The sequence below is a fragment of the Pinus tabuliformis genome, chromosome 6 (assembly GCF_031772625.1).
Source record: "Pinus tabuliformis cultivar Carrire ecotype Pingquan chromosome 6, CPIR1, whole genome shotgun sequence".
NCBI lineage: Eukaryota > Viridiplantae > Streptophyta > Pinopsida > Pinales > Pinaceae > Pinus > Pinus tabuliformis.
The window spans coordinates 1,448,622,738-1,448,637,865 of NC_142292.1; positions in this window are offsets into that span (position 1 = coordinate 1,448,622,738).

The window sequence follows — 15,128 nt, forward strand, 5'->3', positions numbered from 1 at the left end:
CTTAGTCATAATATAAACTTACACTTATCAGTAAACTTTTTTACACTTATCATTAAACTACTTAGTCATAATATAAACTTACACTTATCAGTAAACTAGTTAATCATACCATAAACTTGTTCATTATATTATAGCTTGTTTCCCTTTTCCTAACCGTTTTAAAATAAGTCCATTGAAAACAAGTTTTAAATAAAATTCTATACTATTTAAAAATAACTTTAAATTTTATTATAATATATTTTTTAAATGCAATAAGAAAATCTATCGTCATAACTTATTATTAAATTTGTTCATCATATTGTAGTATTTTTCCAATTACTAAACCATATTAAAATGAGTCCATTCAAAATAAGCATAAAAGATGTGATGTTTTATTATAAAAAAATCACTTCAAATTTCATCAAATATTATCATAAATTTACTGTATCATTGTTTAATTGCCACCTATGAGAATTAACTATGAATAAAAGTATATAAATAAACATTTGATGATCTAGGAAAAGTAGAAGGGTTTAAATAAACGATTAATGTTTATGGAAAGTAGAGCAAACTGAATGAATGACAGTTTGCTCGAAATTCAAACGATCAGATAACGCATTCTTGGCCCTTCATGGAAACCAAGTAACGAAGTACTTCATTTTTCTTATTATTCAACTTTCGGCCGATAACTAGTCAGTTGCGATGCCACCATTGAATCTTCTTACTCTTACTGGCAGTTTTATAAGAATATAAGGATTTATAGTGGCTAACGATGATAGGTTTTAGGGGAGGTTTTATAATAAAATTAGGCTTTACGAAGACATGAATTCGATATCTGCAGATAATAGCTGAGTTCGATGACTTAGTGACCAGCCCACACGCCGGATACGATATGCTCATCATATGAAGTCCATGTTGTAGGTTTGAGGAGAGGAAAAAAATTCTTTGACATCTACTGTGTTTGCATTTCTATCTTTATCTACAAACACGACATACTCTCCGTTGTGCCGTATCTTCCACTGTTTTAACTTCTGTATTTTTGTCACTGCATTTATTTTACTCACCGCTGCATAACTTTTTTCTAGGGGTTGCAATGCCTTAAATTATTTTTGAGCATAAATTTTTGTTTAACAATGGTTTGTCTTTTAACTTGGCCAATGATGCCGCTTAAGCCGCACATACCTACAGTGTGCAATAAAATCGCGTGTCACAATATGTTCTAGGAATTTCAAAATTTCATACTTAGAGAAACCTTTCATAACCCAATGTTTAACTCTCTTTAATTAAATGATTAAATGGAAACTAATAAGCTACATCTTAGTTAGATTATACCCGAGGGTTTTCTTACCGTCCGATTCACAACAAGCCTAACCAATTATCGTCAACTGCATGTTGCATAACTGATGTATTTATTTCAACATTTGACTTTATGCGCTCCAAATCTCCACCGTTGATATGTCTCGCTTAATCCACCGTCTATCCTGTCACTCGCTCACCATCTAACTTGGTCGATTTCTACCATTGATCAATCCTACTCGATCCAATGGTTATTGCGTAATCTCGTGTGAAATCGTGCATGACCGATATTAGATAAAGAGCATGCGAGTAAAGTATTTTTCTCGTGCTACGTGTCAAGCGCTGAGGTTAATCCCGTGAAATTTGAAAATACCACTTACAACTTTTAGGGTGCGTGAGATACTACTTACCACCTTTGAAGACCTCTCCATCATTTTGCACGTTTTCCACCTTTCTGCTGACATGTGCCTCGATGTCATCCATCCATCTATTAGCTTAATCTCCTTCGATAAGATCTCCACCATTCATCTTCTTGACTTTATTTTGCGTGATTTAATCTTAGCCATTTATCACACACAATCTCGTCCGTTGATATGATTGATCCAATGGCTCTGTGCATTATTACATTCTTCTATTTCTTACCGTGTAACAGCCCATTCGGCTTTTTGCCTATGTATTTGATCCTGTCTTACAGTCTTCACTTGTTCTGATCTCGATCTCTGCTCTGTTACTTAATTTCTTCATGCCTTTATGATTCCTTCATAAACCCTTCGGTTTTAGGAAACCTTACAGTTATACCTTCGCTATAACATTGAAGATTTTCTCCAATACTGTCTGTGTGTAAAACCGTAACACTCTTCTCTGCACTTCTTCTTTGATTCTGCACACCTGCAACCTATGTTATGGTAAATTACTCTAGTTCACGTACAATTTATAATTCAATTACTCAATACACACCACACAAACTCAGAATCAAGTTATATCTGTATTAATAAACAAACATTCAAACATGAATTTCTTTCTCAGCCTGATTTTCAATATTAATGGCATTTCTTTTCCTACCTGTAGGATTACAGTCAAACCGTATCTAATCTTTTAACTCTAATTCTAACTCTAACTAACTGACTACTGACTAAACGACTTTGTCTTTTAGGCTTACGTTTATTTATTTTTGCTTAAGCAAGAGTCGTGCCTTCTTTTTCGTTAAGTCAAACATAATTACAATACTTACAAAAGTCCAACAATAGTAAGATGTTCTAAAGTATCTAAGCTCTCTTACCCCAAAGAGTTCCCATCACTCACTTTCGGGTACCGAATCAAAAGAGTTACGGGCGAAAACCCCATGCCAACCCACTCTCTAACCACTATAGAAACCTTGCCTCCCAAAATTTAAGTAAGAACCTATGCTAGAGAAAATAAACACTTCAAAATGATGCAAAAAGTCAAACCTTCGACCCCATCGAACCCTCGCTAATTCCTGAGCATTGATCCGACAAGAGAAAATCAGACGGTGGAGCAGAATATCGTACGCTCGAACTTAATAGAAGTTTAATTTGCAATGAGGGTGGTTTCCTGACCCTTCCCTCATCCACGTGTCAAGCGATGAAAGGTATCGCTGCCCAAAGAACGAAACCATCTTTTGCTTAAAAGTGGTGCAATTGCACCAAAACCACCCGAGAGGTGGTTTAGCAGCGTTTCCATGAGAGGAAAGGGAAGTGTTTCCATAAGAACGTTTAGTGTTCACATCCATGCTCCTGACAGTGAAAACCCAGCACTCGTCTTCAGGGCTTTTCGGCAAACTAATGATTAAAGATGTCGAGTCCTCTTTTGACGTGCTATCTTCCATTGATCTGTCTGACCAACCATCTGAAACCTGCAAAAATCTGCTCATTTCATCCTGGCTTCCTTAGTTCTATTCTGATACACTCTTTTGTCCTCTTCTGCTTGGGAGTGGCAAAGAGCTTTCAGCTGGCTTTGCGGCATTTCTCGCCATCTCATTGAATTCCTGCTGTCCTTACAGGTGACCCCTTGGTTAGCTAGGATGTCCACCAATTTGTTGGCCTTTCTACGCACATGGTTGAATCTAAGTGTACGAAGACTCTGAAGATGGATTTGAATTTTTTGGAGCACCCTTATTAACCTCCAATGTTTTGTTACTTTTTCCAGTCCTATGTCATGACTAAGTTTTTTGGCTGCATTGATGACTCACTCTGAATCAAGTTCTATCATCAACTTGTGGCAGTTGTCATGTTTCAAAAAGTCTAAGCATTGCTCCAAAGCCATTAGTTCTGCCATGTTCTTGGTATCTCTTCCTAAATAATAGTGGAAGAAGGAGATCATGTTTCCTGTTTCATCCCTTAAAGCTCGTCCATAACCAGCCATTCCAGGGTTGTTTTTTAAGCTCCATCAATGTTAAACTTTAAAAATCCTTCCTGGGGGGGGTCCAAAAATCCTAAAGCGGTTCCGTTAAGATTATTTTCCTGATTAAACCTTGAGGAGTAAGCCCCTACATGTCTAACTGTCTGAGTATTTTCAGCTCTGTTTCTGAGGGAGGATTTTTGGGTAGATCCCTAGCTGTTGTGCCCACTGTCTCTTTTAGCTGTTTCAAGATCTGCTCCAACAGGCGGAGAGAAGAGTTCTTTTCTTCTTTGAAAATTCTTTTATTTCTTTCTTTGCAAACAATCGATATTATGAAACTTAGCAAGAGAGCCCAGGCAGAGTTAAGAACCTCATGCTCTGAAAAATTGTCCTTCCAGTTGTTTATGGTATTTGCGATACTGTCTCTGTCTCTGTCAAATTGATTGAAGATGGAGGCAAAAGAATCCCATATCCTTGAGGTGTAGATATAGCTATTGAGAAGATGTTCCATTGTCTCTTCTTGTGCTTCACAGAGCTGGCAACGGGAGGGTCCCAACATACCCCTCTTTCTAATATTGTCCCAGGTTAAGATTTTCCTATGGTGAACCAGCCATATAAAGAGCTTGATTTTCATCCAGTCTCTGTTCCTCCATAGCTTCTACCAAGATCTGACCGGAGCTTATGATTCCAGCCCGAGGAGAATACATTTTTCTTCCTTAATATTAAAGTTTCCCTCTTTGTTGTTACCCCATCTTAGCTGATCCTGCCCTTTAGTGACTAATATCATCCTTTGATCCAACATCTTTTTTAGGGTATCTGCTTTTTCGTTGAGGGTTTTTTTCTCTCTGTCGTCTATTATTTTCCATGTTCTCCATTTTTCGGTATTACAAGCATGTTGCCAAAAATCCTTTACCTTTACTAGTCCTTGGTTATTTGTCTCTTGCTTGAGTCTAGAATAATCCTCTGTCAAAAGTTTTGGTTCTTGCTGCCATTTGTCCTCCCAGAAAATTGTGTGATCTCCATTTCTTATTTCCCAGAAGTTGTTATTTTGCACCACTCCTTTGTTCTCCCAGGCTTTGTTCCATATGGGAGAGCCCTTCCTATTTCCTGTCATTCTTATTAGCTCAGAGGTGTGCCAGGAGCTTGCATATTTTTCCTTCCAGATGCTTGCCCATTGAGCCATAGGATCCTTGATCCACCACCACCAAAGTTTGGCTCCCAGAGCCTTATTAAGAATCTCTGGATCATCCAGACCAAGGCCACCTTGGTTCTTAGGGTTGCAGACCTTTTACCAAGAAACTAAAGCCCATTTTTTCCTGGTTTCCTCCTTGCCCCAAATAAAATCTCTTTGGATATTTCTAAATTGTTGCAGGGCTCCTTTTGGGGTAGGGAGAGTTGAAAGCATAAAGACTGGGATAGCTTGGAGCACTGCTTTTGCAAGAACTAGTCTAGTAGCCAGATTGAAAGACCTGATTGTCCACTTTTTGACTTTGTCTTGCATCTTGCTGATTAACGGCTCCCAAATGCTCTTATGCAAAGGTTTAACCATTAGAGGAACTCCCAAATATTTTGAGGGGAGGGAATCTCTTTGGAAGCCTAGAATCCTAGAAACATTTCTCTGGATGGCAATGTGAGTGTTAAAGAAAAAAAATTTAGATTTGGAAAGATTGACCGCCATACTTGATGCCATAGCAAAGTCGCTTATAATTTTTTTGTAAGCAAGTGCTTCTTTGACTTTGGGAATTCCTTGTAACATTGTGTCATCTACAAATTGTTGGTGGGTCAGAGCCTGCCAATTCTCTGATAGTTGTAGTCCTTGAATTTTTCCTGTTTCTTTAGCATGCTTAATGGACCACCCCAACCCTTCCATCATTAGGATGAACAGAAAAGGCGAGAGCGGATCACCCTGCCTAAGTCCTCTAGAAGGAAGAAAAATACCTGAGGGAGAGCCATTAACTAAAATTGAGAAGCTGGCAGAAGTCACTAGGGCCATCACCCATCTGATCCAATTGTGATCAAAATGAAACACAGAAAGCACTTTTTTGATATAAGTCCAGTTTACTTTATCATAAGCTTTGGCTATGTCCAATTGCGTTATCATACCCGCTTTTCTTTTTCTAGTCAACGAGTGAACCACCTCGTGAGCTTGAATGATGTTAGTAAGAATTTTTCTACCTTCCACATACCTAAATTGTTCACTTGAAATAATCGTAGGTAGTAAGGGTTTGAGTCTGTTGGCCACTACCTTGGAAATAACCTTGAAAAAACCATTGCATAAGGCAATGGGTTTGTACTTCTCTGGCATTTGGACATTCTCCTGTTTTGGAATAAGGGCGATAAAGGAAGTGTTGAGAGCTTTCAAAATAGTTCTGTTCAGCCTGGAATCTTCCACTACCCTTACAATATCCTTTTTTATAATGGTCCAACAAAATTTGAAAAAGTCCACATTGAATCCATCCAGACCAAGGGCTTTGCCATTTTGCATTTCCTTGAGAACCTCACTTACCTCCTTTTTAGTAACAGGTTTGTTGAGATTATCATTGTCGTCTTTGGTTACCAACTTAGGGATGTGATTAGTGAAGTTTTTGATGAAAGGCTCCTTTACTAAAATTTCTTCCTGGGCTATACCACTGAAGTGTTGAACTAACACTGCTTCAATTTCCTCATGGGTTTGCTGGATCTGCCCATCCTCATTCTTGATCGAAGAGATCCAGTTGTGAGTCTGATTAGCGATGGTAAATCTATGGAAAATTTTGGTGTTGCGTTCTCCTCCCTTAAGCCATTGCACTCCTGATTTTTGTTTCCACAAAATTTCTTCTTCTTTAAACAACTTTTCCCATTCTAGATGGTATTTTTCTACCTGTTCATTTTTGTTCTTATCAAATCCTTCCTTGATTAGAGTTTGGTTGAGCTCCAGAATTTTATTTTCCACCAATTTCTTACCTGCAAAAATATTTCCGAAAATATCCTTCTTCCAAACTTTCAGCTTCATCTTGATGTGCTTTAATCTCTTGTGTAGCAGGAACATTGATGATCCCTGAATCTGTAAATCTTCCGCCCACCAGTTTTCAATGTTGCTGATAAAATCTAGATGCGATAACCAAATGTTTTCAAATTTGAAAGGTTTGTTTCTTGGGGTGCCTATGCCCTTGATCTCCATTAGCACCAGCCAGTGATCTGAGCCACTAAAAGGGAGAATTACTGCAATTATTTCCTTCTTTAAAAGCATGAGATCCTCCAAGATCATGAATCTATCTAACTTAGAGGCTACCTGGGCATTCCCTCCTCTTTTATTATTCCAAGTGCAGAGGCCATTGTTTGCCTCAATGTCAACTAGCTTCATGTATTTTGAAAAGTTTAGGAAGGCTGCAGCATCCTTGTTTAGAGCTCTTGTACCCCCTTTTATTTTTTTCTGAAAGAGATCTTATCATGTTGAAGTCTCCTCCTATGACCCAAGGTAACCCTACATACCTGACCCGAAGATCAACCAAGGAATCTAAAAACTTGATTTTGTCATCCAACCTTTGAGGGCCATAAGCATTCGTGACTAGATAGGTGTTCCTGTCACATACAGGTGGTATGACCACTGATAAATTGTTCCTTGATGCCTCCGAATTGATTATTCCAAACTTTAGGGGATTCTAGAGTGTGAGGATACCTCCTACTGAGTTTTCCGCTTTAATTTCTAGAAACTCAAATCTGCTGAGACATTTACTATGGATTTTCTTTAACTTTTGTATAGAGCATTTCGTTTATTGGACAAAAGTTATGTCCAGAGCTGCTTGTTTCATTCTATTAGTCAGTGTTCTCTGTTTTCTCCTACTACCTAGACCTCTGATATTCCAAGTTGTGAACTTCATAATTAAAAATTAGTAAAAGAGTAATTGGTTAGATCTTTCATCTTACATGAGTCTACCATGAGCTTTCCACATTCCATCAGTAGCTTTTTCTGCTTCTTTCTGCCTCTTTTCCTTCCAGGATTTCTGGGTGCTAACCACGGAGTCACTTTTACTGCTTTCCCTCCTTCATTGCTCTATCTTTTAGTGTTATTTACTTTCTCCAAACCCTTTGCCTGCATTGTCCATAGGAATAACTACTGTATTCTATTGATATTTTCTTGTGGTAGTGATTCTACTCCTCCCAGAGTTCCCTGATTCAGGAATCCTTCCAGATCTAGCTTTTCTCTGTCAAGAATCTCCTGTAACTCATTATCCTCCGTATCCATCTCACTTTGGTTCATTTCTTGATCCATTTCTGGTTCTGAATCACTCATCATTTTCCTTTTCTGCTTTTCATTTTCCTGTGTCAGATCATTATCTTCTTCCTCCTTCATCTTCTCATAGTCCTCCTTCATTACTTGATCTTCTACCATTGTTTCATCATCCACTTCAAGAACTTGGTATTGATTTTGATTGGCCTTTTTTCCGCCCGCTTGATGTTGCTTTGGCCCTTTCTTGCAAATTTTTCCTTTATGGACAACTCTGTAAAAGTTTTCTGTGTCTTTCATTGTGTTTTTTTTTGTTTTTATTTTCTGCTTTACTGAGAGGGCAGTCTCTCAGAAGGTGTCCATGTTCATGGCATCTGAATGGGATGTGTTCATAGTCTATTGTCTACACCCATTCCTCATCATAAACCTCCAAGATAACTTCATCCAGAAGAACTCTAGATAGATCCATCTCCACACATATCCTAGAAAAGTAAATATATTTTCCCCTCCTTATGGCCTCAGACGCTTTGATAAACCTCCCTAACTTATTACCTATGGCAGCAAGCAATTCTATTTTCCAATAATCCAAAGGTAGAGAATAGAGTCTTACCCAAACTGGGACCGAGGTAAAAGTTTCCCTCTCCGGAACGAAGTTCATCTTCCAGGGCCTCATATAGAGCCTTGCCGCAGCATAGAAGTAGGGCCCACCTTCAAACACTTTGTCTTTGTCCTCGATGTTGGTGAACACCACAATGAATAAACCTTTGGACCCTAGATGAAGATCAATGCTCCCTTTGGGCTTCCAGTGGTATCGGATTCAATATTGTAAAGCTTTTTCAGTGGGCCATAACCCCATAAATTTGCATATGATAGTGTACGTCTACATGTGCTCCCTGTAGGCCTACAGCTCTGGATTATTTAAAACTTCTAGGAGTGATTTCAGCCTTGGGTTTACATGGTCCCTTATAATTTTTGTCTTTTGTTCCTTGTTTTTTGTCAGTTTTCTCTTTGTATTTTGTGCCCTCATTCTCCTCCGGTTTGGAGCCTTCTACTTCCTCTTTCCTGTTTCTCCTTCCTTCCTCTGCTTTCCCTCTGCCTCTATCTAGTGGTATCCTGCTCTTGTTGGCTACCGCTTCCTTGTAGGAGGGAGTGAAGCTCCCTCCTCTACCCCCCTCCATGGTTAAACCTTCCACCACAGCCTATAACCGTTCCATGCCCCACCTTTCTGCTCTAGCCGTTTTTCTCCTACTTCCTCCTTTTAGGCTTACATTTATAAAAAGGGTTTCGTTAACCAATTCTGGTTTAGATCCTTAATTTTCTGGACTAAATCCTGAATATCCTCTAAGTCCACTTTTGACTCAACTAATCCCTAAGGATCCTCTCTAATCCCCAAAATCATGAAACCAATTCCTAATCTAAGACTTACAATTGATTTCCAAATCTCTCAATCCCCACTAAGCACTTATCATCACTCATGTCCTCCTACATTCGAGAGAATTTACAAATATCCTCACAATATCTAATTAATCCCCACTCCAATCACTCAAAACATTATTAATTACATTAATTTGATACATAGGAATCCAACTTCCTTAAAAACACAAGACCCCCTAAGTTAACTAGAATATAATGAAATTGCTAAGCCGAATGCTCTTATTTCAGACTCCCAAGGATAAAATAGTCATGATCTCCTGATCATGTGCTTCCGACCTTTGTCTTGCTGGATCCCATACTTTGTTCTATAATTTGTCTTTTGTTGTTGTTGTTTGTTACTGTTCTCCAGGTTTCCACACTTTATGTTACTTTGCTCCACTAGCTATGCTTTCACAATTTGTTGTCGTCTTTCTCTTTCTGCTACTTTTCCTTCTTACTATTGTTTTATTATGAGGCACCTTCATCATCAATCTTATTATTTTTTCAATCTATATTTCCAATTTATCTTTGGACTGATAATTTCTTTGCCATTTGTTGTTGTACTTTTTCCACTTATCTTCAAATTGCAGTTTACTGTCTTCTCTTTAAAGTTCTTGGATTCTTACTACCACCCTTTCATCCTTAACCTCTTGCTGCTTTCCGAACAACCTCTATTCAATATCTGGAAATTTACATTCAAAAAAAAAATTGTCCTCCAATTCACTTTGTACTTGATTCCCCTCAAATACATCATTACGTTGTTCATCCATTCCAGCATATTCTCTTTCCTCTTCTTTGATAACCCTCAGTAATTGTCCTTCACTTCCTTGACTGATTCTGATAATCAGTTTAACTTCTTCAAGCATGGTATCTTCATGCTTTTCTTTTTCCTCGTCCGCATGTCCGACCTGGCAACTTCCAGTATTCTTCAGTTCTAAAACTCAATCTTCAACTTGAAACATGTCTGTCTCATTTTCATCAAATCCTGTAATCATAAAACAATTATCAGAACTAAAATTATAAGGCCTCTTTAACTTTTCTTTTTCTGGCAACATCTCAGTATGTTGCTCTGGGTTTTCCTTCAATTCCTTTGTCAACACATCAGTATATTGATTTAAACTCTCCTTCATATCATCCATTTCACTAATATCTCTCTATTCTGGTTCACAATAATGAACTCCTCCTTCTGCAATGTCAATTTGCTAAACGTTTATTACCATTCTCTTTTCCTTATGATTGTCTTTCATGAAAATTTCTTTGTCTTCCTTTTTCATCAATTTATCTTGAGTATACATCCTCTGCTTTTCCAACTTCCTTCTTTGAAAGTCTAATTTTCTATATAACTCAATAATTTCAATTGGAGTAGAATTTGGAGATTTGACACAATTTTCCATACCTTCCTTTGTTATTGACCAATCATCAGATGTCTTTTCTCCCTTTGCTAAATCTTTTTCATAGACCTCTTCTTTCTTCAATTTTGTGATTGTCTTTTCTTTTTCTAGAGACAAATCTACCTCCCATTCTTCTTCAATACACTTTTCCTTGTTGTCTCTTTCTAAACCTTCTTCAAGAGTTATCCTTGCCCCATCACCTACATTAATATTCTCCTGCAGTTATTCTTCATCAATAACATTAATCAAATTCATTAGATTACCTCTCTGAGACAATATTCCTTCATTCTTCATTAGAATAAGATCTTTATCTTCCATCTCTATGACAACTTTAAAGCACTGTCTTTTGTCATTAAGTAAATCATCCATTGAATCTTTCTGTTGTAACTAGTCAAATTATTTCTCTTCTGAGAAATTTTCTTTGTCACCTTTTACTTCAAGATCCTCATCCATCCTGAAGACATCTTCACAAATTTTCTTTTCTTCTGCAATACCTACAATCATACACAAATTATTAGTTTTAAAAACATAAGACCTTGTTGTCTCACTTGATGATTTAGTCATCATATCTCATTGTTGTTCCGAATCCTTCATATGATTCATAAGATCTTCCATAGATCCCCAATCTTCATCTTCACCCAGAACTTCACCTATTCTGATTCACAAATGGAAACTTCCATTCTCAACTCATCTTCTCTAAGTTCTTCCACTAGCAACTTGACTTGCTTCTGTTGTAGCCTTCTCTGTAGCTTAAATCACTTCACTGCCTTTTTCCTCAAGACCCAACGTTGTCTTTGGTTTTCCTCTAGTAGCATCATTAATACATTGATTTTTTCATTTAACTCCACAATATCCTTGTCAAACTCCTCTTGACTCATTTTCTTGCCATTTTCCTTGGCATCCTCCTTCTTCACTTTTCTTCTGTTGTGGTCTATCTCAGAACCTCTATTATCTTTTTTATGACTATTAGTAGTCATGTTTATCTTCATGATTTCCTCACTCACTTACTATGAGCTGCATTCAAGCCTCTGCAACAGCAAGTCCTCCTTGCTGCCACTTACCTCACCAAACTCTCCTTTATACTTGGTCTTTTGGCAAGCACTTGGTTCTCTATTCTCTCAAACCTCTTTGAGAACTTCTCTTTTCTCCTTTTAGGCTTCAACTCATCTGCACCTTTTAAGAGCACAATTTTCCTCTTGTATTTCAATCACAATGAAATTCTAAGTTTTTCCAGCTCTTCTTTCACTCAAAAATTCTTACCAACTTTCTTCATCTCTTAGTAATTCTACCCACATCCTCTGTGGAATTTAATTTATGGTATTTCCATGAGCTGCAACAAAACCTCTGCAGTAACGAGTGCCCTTTGTTACATGATACCTCACTAAGCTTCTCTCCTCCAAGCTCAGTCTTTTGGCTTATCTCTGGTTCTCTCCTCTAGAACCAATTGAGCACTCATTTCTCTAGGTTGCTGCAATATTCTCATATTCTTATGCCACTACCTTCAACACCTCTGCATGATCTTGTTCTACCATTTAGCTGTACTTTGAATGGATTGTTCTCTGTTTCCTTTGCATCTGCACATTCTGTTACACTTTATCTCTGTGTGCCTACTGCCTGTCAGATTTAAAATCGGATCTCCTCTTGCCTCCATACACACCTTCAAAACATAACTTTGTTCTAAGTTTTATCAAAGAATTCTTACAAGCAGAATTTCCTTTTTCTGCTCTGATACCAAAATGATGCAGCCTAAGCTGCACATACCCACAATATGAAAATAAAATTGCATCTCACGCTATGTCCCAGGAATTCCAAAATTCCATACTTAGGGAAACCTTCCATAACACAAGGTTTAACTCTCTTTAATTAAATGCCTAAGTGGAAACTAATAAACCACATATTAATCAGATTATATCCATCGGTCTTCTTACCGTCTGATTCACAACAAACCTAACTAAACATCGTCAACCACTTGTCGCATAACTAACATATTCATTTTAATGTTTGACTTTATGTGCTCCAAATCACCACTGTCGATCTGTCTCACTTAATCCAATGGTTATTGTGTCACCTGCTTGCCATCTAGCTTGGCCGATCTCTATTGTTGATCAATCCCGCTCGATGCAACAGCCATTGCGCAATCATTTGCAAAATCGTGCATGAGCAATATCAGATTGAGAGCGCACAAGAAAAGTAGTTTTCTCATGCTACGAGTCAACCGCTAAGATTAATTGCATGAAAATTTAGAATACCACTTATATCTTTTTGGGCACGTGAGATACTACTTACCACCTATGAAGACCGCTCCATCATTCTGCACATTTTCCACCTTTCTATCAAAATCTTCCTTGATGTGATCCATCCATATATTAACTTGATCTCCTGTGATAAGATCTCTGCCATTCATCTTCTTGACATCATTTTATGCGACTTAATATTAGCCGTCTATCACACACAATCTCGTCTGTTGATCTAACTAATCCAATGGTTCTTGTGTATTGTTACATTTTTTTGTTTCTTACTGTGTAACAACCTATTCAGATTTCTGCCTATGTATTTGATCTTGCCTTGCGGTCTTCACTTGTTCTGATCTAGACCTCTGCTCTGTTACTTCATTTCTTCGCACTGTTATGCTTCCTTCACAAATCCTTAGGTTTTATGAAACCTTACAATGATACTCTCATTACAACATTGATGATTTTCTCCAATACTGTCTGTGTGTAAAACTGTAACACTCTTCTCTGCACTTCTTCTCTGATTCTGCACACTTGCAACCTATGTTATGCAGAATTACTCTAGTTCACACACAATTTATAATTCAGTTACTCAATACACACTACACAAACTCAGAATCAAGTTATGTGTATTAATAAACAAACATTCACACATGAATTTCTTTCTCGGCCTAATTTTCAATATCGGTGGCCTTTCATTTCCTGCCCGTAGGCTTACAATCAAACCCTATATAATCTCTAAACTCTAATTCTCACTCTAACTAACTGACTCCATGTCTTTTAGGCTTACATTTATACAAAAGGTTTCGTTAACCAATTCTAGTTCAGATCCTTAATTTGTTGGACTAAATCTTGAATATCCTCTAAGTCCACCTTTGACTCAACTAATCCTTAAGGATCCTCTCTAATCCTCAAAATCATGAATCCAATTCCTAATCTAAGACTTACAATTGATTTCCAAATCTCTCAATCCCCACTAATCACTCATCATCACTTATGTTCTCCTACATTCAAGAGCATTTACAAATATCCTCACAATATCTAATTAATTCCTATTCCAATCACTCAAAACATTAATAATTACATTAATTTGATACATAGGAATCCAACTTCCTTGAAAACACAGGACCCCCTAAGTTAACTAGAATATAATGAAATTACTGAGTTGAATGATCCTGCATCAACCAACCCCCATTTAGGAATCCATTCTAATTTATATGATGGATTCTCTAGAATTTAGGTTTTTAGAGCTTGCGCCATTCATTCTAATGTATATGATGGATTGTGAGGATGCTTTAACTAATTAAATTTTCACAAAGCATGTTGTCTTTAATTTTTTAAAAAATTAAATTGACAAACCCTGTCCCAATCAGAGGAACACCACTCATTCAAACAAGCTAGAAAAATGTTTCAAAAAATAAAGTTCTTGATTCCTACCCATGTGAGTACTTAGAAATGTTTTTCTTTGAGAGTTTAATATTTCCTTTGAATGTGAATGTTGCTGACAAAATTTTGTCACCTTTTTCAGCGAATACAAAAAATTATCCCTCGCCATTACTCACAAACACTTTAGATATAATATTGGTAGCTTCCATAATGAGGAATCCAAGCCAGTAGGAAAAATAGAATACCATCACATCCTTTCCAAAGGAACTACATAAGATCAACTGCTGTTCATTTTACTTTTTGTTCATTCTATATTTGAATGTGAATGTTGTTCCCCAAAATCTATCATTTCCCTAGCAAATAGAGAAAAATGTCCCCTCCTATCACTTACAAATGCCTTAAGTTTAATATTGTAGTGTCCATCATCATGAATCCAAGCAGATTAGGTAGAGTAGAATCTCATCACTTCCTCCTCAAGAGTGGTGCACAAGATCTATTTATTTTTCACTCTCCACACATGATCTCCTTGTGTATCATCCCTTTTTATAATGTCTTTAAGGATTTAAGCACAACCACTCCCCTCACTGTGCTTGAACTTTCTCCCTCACAAGCAAATAAACCTACTATTAGATACACATGATGGGCGTGATTGAGTTAGATGCAACCAAACAAAATAGGAACAACAACCATCTGTAAATGGGTGGAACCTCGGGCTTCATTTACTTTGACAACCACAAAAAAAATCAAGCTCCAACATTTACAATCCAGGAGAGACAATCCCAAATGGTGCTCTTAAGAAAAAGGTCAATATAAGCTCTTCATTATGAATGCATTAGTTCCTTGCATATCATCCCCTTTTATAATGTT